Genomic DNA, 14,803 nt, shown 5'->3' with positions numbered 1-14,803 from the left:
CATATATGGAGGAGAGGGAGGAGAGCCTATGGCTGTGGGTGAAAGGTGCTAGGATTTGCAGTGCCTTGGATATCACTCTAATGTTTATGCAGAAAATATCTAACACATTAGAATTGTTTTTTCTTCCACAATTTCCTCTGATGCTTGGGAGCCCACAGCAAATGGCCTTGTGTCTTTACTTGCCCTGCCCACTTACATTACTCAATCCCATTGTTATGGTTGAAGAGCAAGGTGCAGTGCTCAGAGATGCAAAGAGTCCCATATTTAACACCTGACATTGACCATTGTGCTACTGGGCTCTGCTTGCATCCTAATTGCCAATTATCACACTGTTATTATTTGATAGGTTAGCCATATTTTGCTGTTTCAGAAATCAAATAGAGAATGAGTGCATGAAGTGGAGGGGCCAGAGGGATACCATTTAGGGGCAACCTAAAGATGTCAGTGGGGGGCAATCACATTGCGGCAGGGAGTAGTGGACCCAGCAATAGTTTCAGAGCTCTGAAACCCAGTTTTAAACCAAACAGGCCAAGTTAAAACCAGACTGTCTAAACCGCAACCCTAGTAGTATCCAACCCAGACCATCTCTGTGATGTTCAGAAACATGTGAATACACCTTGTGCACCATTTACAAACATGCAGAATATTTGAATCTATTTTTTTCTGCATAGTTTGTGTCTGTGGGAAGTGGCCTTCGCTGTATACTGTCTAGTGGCCTTCAGTGGTATTATACAGGAATTCTGGGGGGGGGGGTACCACAGAATTGTGGGGGAAAAAACATGGCTTACTGAGCAGATTTCTCTACACTTAGCCCTTGTTAGTAAAAGGCCAGGCCTGACTCATATCACTGGGCAGCCTCTGACTTGGTTTTGATTTCCAAGTGAGAGATCACTGTGCTCACTCCAAAAACCAAAAAGCACAGCAAGAAACAAAAAAGGGGTTTTGTGACTTTTTTGGGGAGCTGATACATAAAACAAAATGACTTAAGATATTCCTTCCAACTGTGCATACTGTTTTTTCACAATAAGCTGATGATATTTAGACCTGTTTTAAACGGGAACTTTGTTTTTATCAGTTGGAGGATGATGTTGGAAGTTCAGTTTCATAAGACAAAAAAAGTGAATGTATTTCACCTTTTACCCAGTATCACAAACACACCTGCCTCTAGAGAGTGATAACACTGCGTGACCACCTGTTATGGTGCATCAGGAATGTGGTTTATTGGCTTACCTATACTAATGCTACTAACATCTTGGGAGCCTTGCTCGGATCAATCACTGGCATCTCTCAGTGTCAAACCACAGGCTTTATTTACAAATACACAAGATACAACGGCTAGCATATTCACATTTCAACCGCAAAGGCACTGCATTCATCACAGGAAAGAGCTCAACCCAGGGCTGTAGGATGGCTTTTATTTGGCCATCGTGTACTCTTCAATAATTAGCAATGCACATCAGCGGGAGAGATGGCAAAAGATTAATTCACAGAGCTGCAGTAACAGAACGTTCTGTGCTGGAGAGTTGCTGCCATGTTTAACTGTCGGTGCTGCGTTTAACCCCTTTTCTACCACTGCAAAACACTACACGGAGCATCAATTATCTCTCATAACATTAAGAGGTTAATGACAACGGTTGTAAAGTCTTTTACAAACACTGATTAATATTATGCACAGTGTGACCATAACTATATTCCAGCATGGCCAACTCTTGTTTTTGGCAAAATTTAAGTCAGGTAAACAGGGGAGTTTTTAGACAATACAAGGCCCACAACTTGGCAGCATGGCCTGATTTGCTAATTCATACTAAAACCATGCATTATTAATTATGAGCCCACTGGGCCTGTTGTTCTATCTGCCCCACAGCAGGATCCAATTGTTTTATTTATAATATATATATATATATATATATATATATATATATATATATATATATATATATATATATATATATATATGATCAGTTTAATACGGAGGTAGAAAGATTAAACAATATTACACTCTTTATTTTTCTTATGGAGAATATTTAAAGGGGAACTAGTGCAAAATTAAAATTTAATATAAGCTTCAGCATACTGAAATAAGTGAAATAAGAAGTTTTCTAAATATAATCAATTAAAAATGTATGTACTGACTGAAATAACCAAGTTTATCTTCACTATCCCTCTCTCAGCATCTGTTTCTCTTCATTCTCTCTCCATGCTGGAGTTGGGTGTCAGATATTCATTGACAGTTAGAGCCAATATATCTTATGGGGGGGCTCCTTTTGCCTATAAGACGTATTAGAGCTCAGTCTAATAAAATCACCAGACATGTCTCTCTACATGCAGGATATGTGTAAAAAGCAGTTATTTTGTTAGATTTTATTTGTACTGGAATCAGTTGAGTGAGCTCTAATTAATCTACTATGGAAGTCCCCATAAGATATATTGGATCTAACTATAAAACAATATCAGACACCCAACTGCTGCATGAAGAGAGAATGAAGAGAAACAGATGCCGAGAGAGGGATAGTGAAGATAAACTTGATTATTTCAGAAATGATGCAGAATATTTAATTGATTGTATTTAGAATGTTTCTTATTTCTTTATGATGAAGCTAATATTAAATTTTCATTTTCGCAATAGTTCACCTTTAAATGAAAACTTTACCCCCAAAATTAATATTTAAGCAACAGTTAGTTTATATCATATTAAGTTGTATATTAAAGAATCTTACCAAACTGGTCTATATATTTAAGTAAATGTTGCCCTTTTACATCTCTTGCCTCGAACCACCATTTTATGATATTTTCTGTGCTGCCTCAGAGATCATCTGACCAGAAATACTACAACTCTAACAGGAAGAAGTGTGGGAGCAAAAGACAGCATTCTGTCCAGTGGCGTAACTAGATATTACTGGGCCCCACAGCAAATTATTTTTCAGGCCCCCAAAATTTTTAGCAGTTGACTTGTTTTACCAATATTTATTGAAACTGTATATGAATTAGGGCTTTGTGGGGCCCCTATACCTCCTGGGCCCCCCTGCAGGCGCAGGGTCTGCTTCCTCTATAGTTACGCCCCTGATTCTGTCAGTTAATTGGCTCATGTGACCTAACATGTACGGTTTGTTTGTGTGAATCCTACGATCCCAGGGGGCGGCCCTTATTTTTTGAAATGGCAATTTTTAATTTAAGATTACCCAATGGCACATTCTACTAAAAAAGTATATTATTATGAAATTGGATTATTTAGATGAAGCAGGGTTTTACATATGAGCTGTTTTATGCAAAATCTTTTTATAGAGACCTACATTGTTTGGAGGGTATAGATTTCCTTTAACTGAAAAAACAGGTTTCTGGCATTTGTGAATTACCAGTCATATTGCTCTGCTGGGAACAGTGAGAACTATATACTCCAACAACTGGTGGATCGAACCAAGACAAGGTCTAGTACAAGAGCAGTTTATATGCACCATTGGGCAGTTGAAATGACATACCTTTCACCTTCTATATGGTATGGAACAGAAGTCCCCATCAACTACTCCAGTGGTACTATAGAGTCTTAAAGGCTTTCAGAATGTGTATTATGACAGTTGAAAAAACGATTGTAGACTGCTGCAAAGATGGTAGCATGATACGGACACTACTGGGAGGAAGGGCAACCAGAACTAGACTTCTAAAAACCACTTTTATGCCCCATTATATAAAATTGGCTGGGCAACTGGCAAGATGACAGAAATAAAATTGAGCTACGGTATTGCTCCAAAATAAGCAGTAATATTATTGAAAAAAAAAACGAAGTATTGAGAGGTTTTCTCACGTGACCCCAGTCATAGAGCAGATTATAAGGATCACAATGTAAAATTTTGTGAGACTAACATTTTTTCACTAAGCTGGTAGAAGTCCTGTAGGGAAATGAGGGTGCTAATGTTAGTTTGTTAAAGGCACAGAAGTATAATCAAGGTGTTATTGAAAGTTCTATAAGGACACCAAGATGCTGATGGGCATATTGTAAGGATACTGTAACATAACATGCTAAGAAAAGTTTTGTAAGGCTACAGAAGCGCTGACAGTTCTGTAACAATAGTGAGATGAAGGTGGAGATTCTATAAGTGCATAGAAATGATGAGATACATTCTGTAAAGGCACAGAGGTGCTGGCATAAATGTTGTAAGGGCATGGACATGTTGGAAGATGTTCCGCTTGTCAACAGAAGTGTTTTAAATGTCTCTTAAAGGAGAACTAAACCCTTAAAATTAAAATGGCCAAAAATTTAATTTTATATACTGAACTTATTGCTCCAGCCTCAAGTTCAAACTTGTTACAGGGGGTCACCATCTTGGAAAGTGTCTGCAACAGTGGGCTCTGAGCAGCTGTTGAGAAGCTAAGCTTAGGGGCTGTCGCAAATTATCAAGCAGAAAATGAGGTTGGCCTGACATATAAGCTGATGCTACAAGGTTGATTATTAAATTCTGATGCTAGTTGTACTGGTTTCTGTGCTGCCATGTAGTAATTATCTGTATTTATTAGTAATCAGCCTTATATTGGGACATTTCTATTCTATGTGTACTGTATATTGTGAGTGGGTCCCTTAGCTCAGTAAGTGACAGCAGCACAGAGCTTGTGCAGTGAATCCACAGAAAAGAAGTTGGGGAGCTACAGGGGCATCTTTGGAGGCACAGATCTTCCCTGCTAAAGGCCCGTGGTTGCCTTGGGCTGGTACAGAAGCCCAGAACATTATGTACAACATTTCTAGCCTACTTCTTTAGTTAGGCTTTAGTTCTCCTTTAAGGGCACTGAAGTGCTAGAAGACAGTGCAGGGATATTGGTGGGAACTCTGCAATCATATGGTGGTGTATCTTGGAGTTCTGTACGGGTAGGCAGTTGTGGGTAATTTGTAAGGGTATGTAGGTCAAGGTTGAAAATCTGTGGTATGGTTAGGTATGAAGGCATTAGTGGGATCACTCTATATATGTATACAGGTGTTAGTGGATGCTTTAAAAGGGTACAGACTTGCAAGTGGACTTTCTGAAAGGGTATGAAGATATTGATGGGAGCTACATAGCTCTGTAAATGCATAGAGGTGTATAGAAATGCTGATGAGAGGTCTTTAAGGTGATGTACGTTAGGTAAGAAAGTCTCTTAATGTACTTGGTAGATCTGTCAAGAAACAAAGTGAAGTGGAAGTGGTATTTGTGCACATGTAATGTTGAAGTCATAAAAATGTCACTGGTTACATTAAAGAACATTAAAGGAGTTAAAGTATAAGTAACTTACCTTGAGGCAGACAAAGATTTACTAGCGTAAAGGTCCAGAGGCAAGTAGTAAGACAGTCACTATATAACTTTACATGAATTTCTAACCTCTTCACTGCTTGAAGCAATAATGTCAAAAGGCAGACCAAATAACAGATAATCACTGAGCCTTTGCAGCAGTCACATTAAACTAACAAGCAAAATCTGCAGCTACATTGTGGGGTTACTGTAGCACAAATAAGTTTATTCACAGCTATTAATAATCAGCCACTTCCATCCAAAAATGGTGGTCCTCAGTATGACTATATAACCCCTCTTGCTGTCGTATGTCACAATAATTATGATGGCAATTACTGGTTGACTACTTCATAGGATAATTGTCAAGAAAAATACAACTATCGTACCTACTTCAGTGGACGGCAATGGTCTCTGTGGCGGATGGTTAAATAATTAGTATGTATCCACACCAATGAGGTTAAAACAACATTATTAGGACTCCTTCATGTGGTTGCACAGTTGCCCCAGCAGGGTGTAAAGCTTCTCTTGTTCCAAACTGTAGCCTGGCTGGATAGAGGTTGCCCGGAGAACAGGATCCTTTATTAAATTGTATTCCAGTCTTCCCACTACACTGGAGCAATGAGCAGTCGTTGTTGATCGGGATGTAAAACCAGGTCAGTGTCACAGAAACCTCCTGACAGATGAGCAGAAGTTGTCACATGGTTCTATCCTTTGGGGTATATAATCTGCTTTTCTCTTCCTGTCAACTCTCCCCCTAAGAGAGCGTATTAAGTAAAAGTATTGCTCCCATGACAAATGTAAGCCTTAAGCCCGCTTTCTGCACATAATGTAATATATTAACCCTCCTTGATGTACCTTTTTCCCCCAAATATCATCTAGTCCTTCATATTATTCCCACTTGATAGTTAAAGCCAAAGAATACTGTTCTTCACTTCCCTATCCTCCCTCTTCTAAAATGTTTTCCCTCTCCCTCCTCCCCTCTTCTCCCTCGCGGTTCACCCTGCTCAGTTTCTCACCTCCCAGAGTAACTTGCTGGAACTGAACTTCTCTCTACCTCACTGGCTGCCTTTCCCGTCGGTTGCATCTTCTACCTACCTCCGTTCCTTACTACAGCGCAGCAACATAGGGGCTAATGCAATTTCAAGTGCCAGCCACTCCAAAATGAAATCTGGGTAGAGGGTAAAAAAGAATCCAAACGCACAGATAACAGCACTGCAGATGCGTGTCTCCTGCCAGCTGGGGCACTGATACTGTTGCTATGTGGAGGAGTCACAGAATGAGTGATAATCCTTCTGCTGCCTGACCTGCGGGCTCCTCTCGTCTGAATGTGACCTCTAGACAGTATGTTAATAGCAGAGAGTGTGGCACAGACCCAGGTTGTCAAAGGGTGCGGCTATCTTGGCACCAGCCTTCCTCCTCTCTCACTTTTTGCCTCTCCCCATCCTCCTCCTCTTCTCGTTTTCACATCTGAGTGTGTTCCAACATAACAAAGCTTTCTGCCTCAGTCGTGCTGAAGGGGTTATTCAAGTGTATTAAAGATGTTGGGATTTTTTTTTTATTCCCCGCTCTTCTTTCCTACAGATATAGAGAATGCGTGGCACCAAAAATCATTAACCCATCCAGTGCCAGCAAAGCACGGCAACTGGAACTCTGAGCAGAACTAGACAGAATAAAAAGTTAGCAGAAGAGGAGAGATGAAACCCCAATAATTTTGGCAGCAATAATCCAGCATAAATGGGGGCTCTGCTTGCATTAGACAATCGTGTTTCAGGTGTTTCTGTTCCATGCCCAGTTTTCAGATGGTTACTAACATAGATAAATTCTTGGCATCCCCAATATTAATTATAAACATGCTACGGTACTTATGCAGAACTAAGAAGAAAAACAGTTGTAAAGCACACTATTGACTAGACTTGGACTCTAACCGAACAATTTAAAAGCTGCATCTAGATTGACCAACGTGTTCCTATTTTTTTGGCACAACTCCCCAGGGATGATGTGTAAAGCTGGGTCAGGGAGGTACAAAAACAAAATGTTAAGATGAAAGGGGCACCTTTTAAGTGGTCCACCCTAGAGCAATCTGTACCTACCACCCAGGACTGGACTGGGATTCAAAATAGGCCCTGTCATTCCTAGTACACAGAGGCCCAAACAGCCCCCAACAGTCCACTTAATAGTCACTTTCTATGGCAACTTACAGCAGCCCCTCTGGCATTTGCCAGAACCCACAGATTGCCAGTCCGGGACTGCTGCCACCCACCCTAACACACATATTTACTTGCAACCCACCTGATGCTTGGGTTTTGGGTCAACCATAGTCATCACTAGATAACATTCATATTGGTTCTCCAGCTAATGTTAAACAGCAGCTCTCAGAGGCTCATGGGGGATAATGGGATTAGTAGTTCAAAAGAAGCCTGAGGGGCATCCATAAGAAGAATTGTCTCGCATGTTGGCCTACATTTCTGCAGAATAACCCAGTCAAAGCATAATGAAAAAGTGAAATCTGCAGTTACTTAAACCGTACCTCCATGAAAAGAATCTATCATGTAAGTGTAGCAAACGTGCAAAGGTTCCATATAGTATACCCTATATATATTTATAATTGCAAGGACAGGAAACCAGCAGCTTCCCCACAAAACTCCCATCAGCCCTGACCAACACCTTCCCACCATAAACAGATATCTCTGGTCTCTGACAGTAAATGCTCAAGCAGGCTATTAATATTTGCATTAGGATATTTTGCTGAAGTCAGCTATTTACAGGATTTTCTCAGAAGTCGTGGGAATGGAAACTTATTTGACAAGTGTTAAGCTGTATTATAAACCTGGGAGCACCACAGAGAGTGATCACGCTTGGAACATGCATTGCTTAAAGGGCCAGTAACATTCAAATGCAAATCTTTCATATAAAGAAGCATGCCTAGACATTTCCAGGCATATATGTTTCAGTGACTCATATACAATAGCAGATAGTGCTTTAAGCCAGTCTTTTACCATGAAAATATTGCTTCTTTTTTGTGCCTAACCATAGCAGGTTACAACCAGAGTAACGAAGAAAATTCGCTATATTTAGCTTCTGCAAAACAGTAAATACCATAAACTATTGATATATTGTATTTGCCTCTGTAAATAGATTTATTTTCATATTAATGCCAAAGAGATGTTTACTGAAATGGAAAACTATTTAGACTTGACTTCTTGCTCCTGCTGTTCTTATGCCCATGATGATGATTATGATGGTTTGAACAGAGATGTTACACCTAAAGTGTCAAGCTCAAAGTCCACAGTTCCCATGCTACAAAAAGGAAAGTGGGGGGTTGATTAGAAGAAATTAGGGCCCGCAGCACATTGAGTAAAGAGTATATGTCATGTGCCATAGGCCTAATCCATTTTTGTATACTAAACAGCAACATATTCAACACCTGTCAGCCTTTAAAATCAGATGCAAGCATAAAAATGTCATTTATCCCGTCAATTGCCACAAAGTTTTATTATTATAGAAATAAAGGTCACCGCTCTCTTATTTCTAGAATATTTACTGTCTATTTACAGTTTACTGTCTTTCTTTTTGGGTCCCAATTAAGGTTTTTAGTGGCTCAGTAAGTAATTAGAACTTTTTAATATTTGGTTCATTAGAACAAATTAGTGTTGTTAGATTTTTTACAAAGTGTTATTATTGCCTACTGATCTTAAAAGAACAGTTACATCAAAAAATGAAAGTGTTTTAAAGTAATGAAAATATCAAATAGTGTTGCCCTGCCCTGGTAAAACTACGTTATTTGCTTCAGAAACACTACTATTGTTTATATAAATAAGCTGCTGTGTAGCAATGGGGGCAGCCATTCAAAGGAGAAAAGGCTCAGGTTACACAGCAGATAAGCTCTGTAGAATATAATGGTATTATCTGTTATCCACTATTTAACCTGTGCCATATAGCCTTTTTTCGATTTCCACCATTGCTACACGGCAGCTTGTTTATTTGAACTATAGTAGTTATTCCGAAGCAAACAGATTAGTTTTACCAGTTCAGGGCAACATTACATGATATTTTCATTACTTTTAAACATTTGCATTTCTTGGTGTTACTGTTCCTTTAAGCAGCTCTGTCCATGTATGGCAAGCTGGTCTGGCTATATTAGGCCACACTTGAGGAAAAAATGTTCAGATCACTCACGAAGCATGTACAGTGAAGCAGGACACAAACCACACACAAGGGCCTCAATGCTTACTGAATTAGATTAACAGTTAAGAGTTCTGCGAAAATACAACAATTAAAAATATGTATGACAATGTACAGGTCAACTGTCAATTCTAACATGCGTTTCGACAGCACTGTAATAAAAATGCAAATACACGCTGAACTCTTACTACTGTGTCAAAGATTTATTTTCTTGCTAAAATGCGCTCCTTACATTTGTCACTCCACTCCTGGATTCCCCTAAAGAGAATCTTCTCTCAATCTTTTAAAAAATAAACATAATGACTACCTCTTGGGGCACAGTGTATAATATCTGATTCAGTCCTGGACTAAAGCTGGCCATAGACGCAAAGATCTCATCGTACAAATCAAGGATTCGTATGATTTTCGAACCATGTGTGGAGAGTCCTGACATCTTTCGTCTGGTGGAGATCGGTCGTTTGGTCAATCGGACAGGTTAGAAAATTTGACAGCTGCGGGTAATATCTTTTCGTGTATTGCCGATCGTACGATTTTCAGTGGGAGACTGTCACTAGCTTTGTCGTACGATTGCTCTCAGGGGCAGAACATCGGCTGATCTGTTCTTTAACTACTTTATTTGGTCGGAATGATAAGACTTTGATCTGAATGGTTAGTGGAAGGTCGGGAGATGGGAAAGTCCAAACGTACATTGATTTGTACGATCGGATCTTTGCGTCTGTGGCCAGCTTTATTGTGCAGGGACAACCGGTGTAACTTGCAGCACTTATCTATCTCAGTTTGTAAATTGCACAACTTCTTAGATTGTAAGCTCTATGGGGTAGGGATCTCCTTGCTTTTGCCTCTTGTTTAGCAGTTCATTTTAAATGTAACTGTACTTTGCATTTATTTGTATCTTTTATTATATTGAGCTTCTTGTTCTTTTAATGTATTGATCTGACATAGTGCAACATATGTTTATTTATAATTGGTGCCATCTACATCTACTGGGGAAACGGAAAGTGATTAAAGTTATATGATAATGGTCATTACTGTGATCATTTTGCTCCCAAACATGGTACACAGTTGGTACAACATATTCATGTGGAAAGTATGTGGTCGGTTAAGGTCTTCCCAGGGCAGCTTCTACCATCAGGCAAGGAGCGATCCTTAAAGGGATTCTGTCATGATTTTAATGATGTCGTTTTTATTTCTAAATTACATTGTTTTCACTGCAAATAATTCCCTCTACAATATAAAATTTCATTCCTGAACCAGCAGGTTTATTTTTTTAGTTTTAATAATGGTGTGTAGGCGCCATCTCAGGTAATTTTGCCTGGTCATGTGCTTTAAGAAAGAGTCAGCACTTTAGAATGTAACTGCTTTCTGGCAGGCTGTTTCTTCTACTCAATGTAACTGAATGTGTCGCAGTGGGACCTGGATTTTACTATTCAATGCTGTTCTTAGATCTAACAGGCAGCTGTTATCTTATGTTAGGGAGCTGCTATCTGATTACCTTCACGTTGTTCTGTTGTTAGGCTACTGGGGGGGGTGATATAACTCAGTAAAGAGTGACTGAAGTTTATCAGAGCAGAAGTCAAATAACTGGGGGCAGCTGGGAAACGGACAATATGTTTAGCCCCATGTCAGATTTCAAAAATAAATATAAAAAAAAAATCTGTTTGTTCTTTTGTGAATGGATTTCAGTGAAGAATTCTGCTGGAGAAGCACTATTAACTGATGCGTTTTGAAAAAAAAAAAAACATTTTCCAATAACAGTATCCTTTTAACCTGAGATCCCCATAGCCATCAATGCATTTATATGTGTATTTACTTATGTCAACAATTACAATGTTGAATAAAAGTTGCCCTGGTGCCTTGAAAAGGTGTGCCAACCAGCTATGAAAGCGGCGTTCTTCACAAAGAAGAAAGATGCGTATGCAGCTTAATGGCCCTTGCCTGCGAGCTATATTCACAGCAAAGTTGTTAATAAATGAGATCAAGATCCTGGCAGGCAGTTCCATCTTATTCCACACCAGCTGTAACATGCTGTGTTCCGCCCCAAGTCACATTCATGTGAAATGCTGATTTATTCTCGTGAAACACTGGACAGGTCAGGGCAGGCGGAGGGCAGATCTCTGCCATGCCAGAGAAAGAGATTTGAGTCATGCAAGACTACTACAACATACAGCGTGAATAAGATAAATTCATTCTGCACTAGGCTGCTGAACCAGCAAAAGCCTTCATTTGTTTAATGAAATACCTCTGTGGGCCAGCAAAGCATTGCATCCTGTCCAAAGGTTTAATAAGCAGATGGATCTCCTCCACCCAGGAAGCCAGACTTCTAGCACTCTCAGAAGCAATTCTGCTTGGATCCCAGCTTGAATTTGTACTCCCCTCTCTAGAGACTGGAAATGCAGCAGAGCAATCCAACAAGATAATGTAAACACTTTCACTGCCACAAAATGGGCCTCTAGAAGCAGAACCAAGGCAGCAGCACAGGTGGTCGTAGAGGAAGCCAGAGCAATGAGCTTCGATTTTACTGTATTATTCTATGTTGCTAATTTGGTATAGGTATACAATCCATTATCTGGACTTTAACTAAAAAGTCGGCTATTTCGTTCAACTACGCATGCGTTTGCCCCGGGAAATTTGGAAACAGAATAAGATGGAAGTGGATCGCTCCGTGGTGCTCACTGGTATAACCCCGGGCCGGTGCAGTTTTCTGCTGATAGGAGCAACAACCCAGGGTTTCAGGAAAGTAACTACAATCACTTGGGGTGCCTAATACTTGGCACCTCCAAATGCTGCAAGCCTTTCCTTCTCCTTTAAGCCTCTGGACATTTCTAAATGTTAAGAGAGTCCAGGGTTACAAACCTCAACAAATCCCAATCCACATCAGTTTCTGTCTCTATGGACATTACAGTCTTACGTATCTGCACAATTAGTCTGACATTTCTTAGATGGTCGGCTTTCTGGCCCCACTGTGTTTACTTCTCCTATGCCTGGACTTACTGCAATAAGTGTAATTACATTCTCTATACTAGAAGTTCTTAATTTTTAAGTTTAGGCTCAGGATACCAGTCGTAGCTTTCTTTAAAGGAATTGTTCAGTATAAAATGAATAAACAGATAGGCTGTGCAAAATAAAAAATGTTTCTAATATAGTTAGTTAGGCAAAAATGAATGAATAAAGGCTGGAGTAACCCTAAAAAATCTAGCCAAAGAAAAGAATCTCACCTTGCCAAACTCCAGGAGGGGCACTGTTTCCACCACAGACAAATGTTGAGTTGAATTTTGATCTGTGCCTGATGACTGCTGAGCTATAATAATATTGCAGCTGCCTGTGTGCAGTTCTCAGGCGATTGGTTGTTATTATCATATGATACAGCAATTCATGAAAACCCACCATGTCAACGTAACATTCTCTACAGGAAAGTCACAGCCATGGCACAACTTGTATGTATATGCATCATTTCTTTGAGATAGTTAAACAACAAATGGCAAATGCCATTCACATCTGTTGACAAGTTTCTTAATTTCCCAAGTGAAATTTTCACACAGATCAATTTCCAGAACAATAGTTTTAGACCAATCGTAAAATCAATGTTTACTTGTCTGGCCCATAATTTTATGATAATTAGTAACCAGTAACATCTCAACATGTATAGCTCTACTTTAAGAGTAAAAATGTGAAAAAATAAGCAGAGCTTGGTATTTATAATGCAACCTGCATGACATAAACAGTTATTGAGCTCAAACTCCCAGCATCCCTAGTGGAATCCAGCTGTCAGTGGATGATGAGAATGGCAGTTTTACAATAGCTATAATGCATAGAGGCCAAAAAGATATAAAGCATAACTGATGCCATCTTGACTTATTAATTGCACTGCTGAACAGTTGGAGCTGCACTCATTTCCAGTGCTTTGTGCACCTGATGAGACAAGTGAGAGCCTGGGCAGATTTGCACTCAGCAGAGCACTCAGAGTTTGTGCTGGCAGCAGATAGCAGGCACCAGCACTTCCCGCTGCACTATTTATTCTGTACATCATGCTGTTTGTCTAAGCGACTGCTTGCCAACAATCTGATCCTTGCAGCATGCTGCACTGCTCTCAGAGGTGATGTATTACTCATCACATATCACAAGGCATCTGCTCTTCCAGTTTCACAAATATATCACGTGGTCTTGTGCCGGGATTAATTGGCTTTATGCGGGCTGTAATGGATTTCACACACTGTTTAGTTTGTTTTGCTTTTTGCATAGTTTAGTCTTACTCCCTTATAAAGCACCGTATATTAGGCTGCATAGTGAGCATATTATATACTGTATATTACATACTTGTGTATAAGGGCCTTTGGAATCTCCAGTGTTAAATAAATTACAACCTTGTCTCACAAAGAATACAGTTTTTTTTATGGCAATATGATGTCCACTTTTCACGAAGAGGGCTTATTATCACACATCATACAGTCCTTGGAAAAACACAGGACAACCAAATAATCAATTCTGTAACCTTGTTATGAAGTAAGGGAAGGGGGGCCTTAACAAACGGCAAATTCCAAAGTGGGGGCCTGAAAATTCCTATGAATATGGTGCAGACCTTAATAATCCCCTACAGGGCAGCCTAGTGATCCCCAACCAGTAGCTCGTGAACAACATGTTGCTCTCCAACCCCTTGGATGTTGCTCCCAGTGGCCTCAAACAGGAGCTTATTTTTGAATTTCTGGTTAGGAGGGAAGTTTTGGTTGTATAAAAACCAGGTGCACTGCCAAACAGAGCCTCAATCTAGGTTCACAATCCACATAGGGGCTACCAAATGGGCAATAACAGCACTTATTTGGCACACCAAGAACATTTTTCATGCTAGTGTTGCTCCCCAACTCATTTCACTTTTGAAAGTTGCTCACAGGGTTCAAAAGGTTGGGGATTCCTGATCTAGCCATTAGCAGGATGGACAACCCTGTTATGCATGGTGACAATTTAGTTCAGAAAGTCTTGATTTAAAGGATTTTTCTCTTCAGTGGTTTTCAGTCAGATGACAAACAGAAAATAAATCTGTTTATGTAACTTATAGTATTCCTCTCAGGGATGGTCTATTCCTGTCATATATTTGGCAGTGATACAGTGTGGTTCCCTTTTATGGTAGAAGTGAAGTTACTGACCACTTTTATAGGGAGAAGTAAGTAGCATCTACCACTGTGATATGAGCAACACTGCAATATTATTTTAAAATACTGTAGAAGACATAGGCCATTCCCAGTTCCCAAACTGTGTGGCTGGCCCCCTGAAGTGCTAGAAGGGTAACAATTTTGGGAGAATGGCTGTTGACCTTTATAGATAGCAATGGACGATTAAAGGTCCATTAGAGTGAGATTTGGAGAGAACACTTATTG

General features: G+C 39.8%; 1 protein-coding gene across 11 annotated transcripts in view; it reads right to left on the bottom strand.

Annotated features, from left to right (window-relative positions):
- Positions 1-14,803, bottom strand: part of LOC398642 (nuclear receptor corepressor 2) — a 225,038-nt gene that overhangs the window by 64,012 nt on the left and 146,223 nt on the right. The gene's annotated exons all lie outside the window — the stretch shown is intronic.

Source organism: Xenopus laevis, chromosome 1L (assembly GCF_017654675.1).
Source record: "Xenopus laevis strain J_2021 chromosome 1L, Xenopus_laevis_v10.1, whole genome shotgun sequence".
Taxonomy (NCBI): domain Eukaryota; kingdom Metazoa; phylum Chordata; class Amphibia; order Anura; family Pipidae; genus Xenopus; species Xenopus laevis.
This window is presented reverse-complemented; position numbering and strand designations above follow the sequence as displayed.